Source organism: Chelonoidis abingdonii, chromosome 5, assembly GCF_003597395.2.
Source record: "Chelonoidis abingdonii isolate Lonesome George chromosome 5, CheloAbing_2.0, whole genome shotgun sequence".
NCBI classification, from domain to species: domain Eukaryota; kingdom Metazoa; phylum Chordata; order Testudines; family Testudinidae; genus Chelonoidis; species Chelonoidis abingdonii.
The window spans coordinates 70,135,823-70,138,774 of record NC_133773.1 but is presented as its reverse complement, the minus strand read 5'-3'; the positions used below and the strand labels follow the sequence as shown (position 1 = coordinate 70,138,774).

General features: G+C 36.4%; 1 long non-coding RNA gene across 1 annotated transcript; it reads left to right on the top strand.

Moving 5' to 3' along the window:
- The first annotated feature begins 381 nt into the window (after positions 1-381).
- On the top strand, positions 382-2,625 carry LOC142046936 (uncharacterized). The gene is made up of 2 exons (XR_012656033.1): positions 382-434; positions 492-2,625. It is a non-coding gene; the product is annotated as an uncharacterized LOC142046936 (long non-coding RNA).
- The last annotated feature ends 327 nt before the right edge of the window (positions 2,626-2,952 follow it).

Below are 2,952 nucleotides of genomic sequence, written 5' to 3'. Positions count from 1 at the left end.
TGGCTGGATGGGCTGCAAGACCCAGCTTTGAAATATTAAGGAATCTTGACATCCATACCTGCTCGATAAAAATGTATGTGGGACCCCAGACCTTAAACACAACAGCCGAGAACCGGTGACACCAGGGGCTCATTTGGAGGCAGGGCCCTTCTGGTTCTGACAACCTCAACTGAGGAAACCGCAGTCACGGTTTTATGTCCACCAGGCAGCAGGCGCTAGGCTCACTACTGCTTCTTCTTGGGCCTTGCTTTAGGTCGTTGTCTGCTTCTGGCAACCCTTACTAGAGCATAGATAGTAAGGTATTGCAGGCTGTTCCTCTACGTCTTCTTCTGGAGTCAAAATTGACTCTGCGTGGTCCTGAGGTGGTGATTGGTTTGCTGAGGGTGGTGCATTCTTACACTGCGAAGCATGTATCCACTCTGTGATGCCAGACAGTTTAACAGCCATCTGGGTAGTAAGCAACGCATGATGATTCTTTGATGTTCTTTAAGTTTTTTGCTTCTTTCCTTGACTCTAGCTGTAACAATGGCCTTCACACCTTATCTTTTCCTGATGCAAACATTCCTCATTCACACAAACAGATTGAGAATACAAACAGCAGTATTTTATATCGAGCAAAAGGCATTGCAAATTAAATCTTGCTAAGTTTTACAATCAATAACCAAGACAATTTACACTGATACCCAGGCCTTCAATGTTTCTCTAATTTACTTAACATAGACACAATAGAGAATCCTGTCTCTTACTAACTAAATCTTAAAAGAAAGAGTTAAAAGAGGGCCCAATTTGTAATGCATATGGAAAAATGAAATCTTATAGTCCCAGAGGGTCATTTCTTTCTGCTATTCAAAAAGGATGGCTAGCAGGATGAAATCAAATCATACATTAATTCTTATGGGACATTATAAAATCCTATAAAATCCTGCTCCTACATATCCCCTTTTTGACACTAAGATTATTAATCGATAGTGTCACTTCTTATTTAGTCCACTTAATATACAATACTGGGAGGTGATTCGGGCCTATGGCTTTAGCTTTGCATACATTCGTTTTATCCAACAGCACATTGTAAACATTTCAATTAAACATATACAATTTAAAACCAAAAACAATTAGGGGTAGTAACATTAGTATGCCAGTAGTTGTGGGACACCATCCAGAAAATATGTTATATCGAAGGCAAGCTGTTATGTCTTTCTCCAGTGGCAATTTTTAACATGTCCCCATTTGCGTGTATAATATGAATGGTTCCGTTTCCCACATTGTTTTTTTTCTAGGAACTATGTTACCTTTTTACCTTTTAACAGATGATTGGTAACTGTTTGCCATTCAGTGCCAAGATTGATAGAGAACTCAGCTAAATCAGTTTTTACAGTAAGCTGAGACTTTCTTTTTTTGTTATTGTGGCAAATAGTATATGTGATTATTGGTAAACACAGTACTTACATTACATTTACATTTGTCTTCTAGTGGGTTGCTAACACTTTTTAAACACTTTTCCCCAAGAATTAACACACACACACACAGCCCATTATACAGGACTTTGGATTTTCTGAAAGATAAAAATAACATTTTTCTACCCCTTTTGGGGTGGCATTGATTATTGCTTAAAGATTCCATTCTTTTAAAAATACCCTTGCTGATTGCAGCCAAAACAGAGGAATTACATCCATATTTTCCTGTGTTTTTTTTGTTTTGTTTTGTTTTATAGGCAGACCAGGTTTTAATGGCTTCTACTTTTTAAGGGTTATCAGGAAATTATTCCACTGTTTAGTTATTAAATTCATGAGGTGGTGTACCTCAAGTTTTTCCTCTTATATAGCAGACCAAGTTTGTAATGTTCTTCCTCTGTGTTAAGCTTTAAGTTTATTCACAGGTAATAGCTGAGAAGCATTATTACCATATTACCTTAAAGGATTTTTCCAAAAATCATACACACTATACGTTGTTACAGGGGTACTTACTAACGTAATATTAAACATTGAAATAAATTTAAACAATAACATTAGCGTCAAATCTATTAAAGGTATCTCGTTATACCATGCCTTTTATTTAGGCAATTTGTTTGCTGACCAGGTATGTTTTTTATTTGCAGCTTCTTTTGTGCTGGCACTTCTCACCTTTCTTTATCGGTTAGGTAATTTGCATCAACACAGGCTTGGCTTTTGGATTAAAAGCCATCAGCAGAGCTCAGAGACTCTGTATTAACACACAGGGATCTGAACAAAAAACAACAGCCTATTGCGGCTCTTTTTGGAGCCCTAATAGGATTTTAATTCAGCAGCACGTTTCATTTGCATTTCTTTTACCCCTTTCTACAATATATACTGCACATGTCCTAGGGAAAATGCACATTCCTTCTATAGTATAACTTTTTTAAAACATTAGCCTTATCGATTTTTACATAAGGTGTAACTGTTTCTTTTGTTCTTACAGAGTTTTCATGTACCCTTATCAAAGTGACAGTCTGATTGCACAGACCCATTTTAAGGCTCAGTGTTTTTAACCTTGCTTCTTTTTGTTTTGTGCACCTCACCTCTGCTGTTGCTTCAGAGGGTCACTGTTAATTTCTTATTCTTTCACTACAGTTCTTATCTGCTATTGTTACAAAAAAAACCAACCAAACAACCAAAAAGACTCCAGAATCTCTACCTATTCTCCTGATTTTGACTGCCCTATTGCAGCCACGCCTTGGTCTTTATTTAAAAACATTTTAATTTTTGTAAAGAATCAAGTTATCTCCTTAAGAGTTAAATGCTAAATCCAAGCCAACAAACTAATATACTGTGTCGTTGCAAAAGGTCTGTCAGTTTTGCAACTTTGAATTAAAGATGTCAATAAATTTTAGTGGCATTAAAAACAAAACGAAACCAATTTATCTTACACCTACTAAAAAAGAGTTTTACAACCAGATGTGCGTTTAGATCTTAGAATACAATATTTCACAGACAA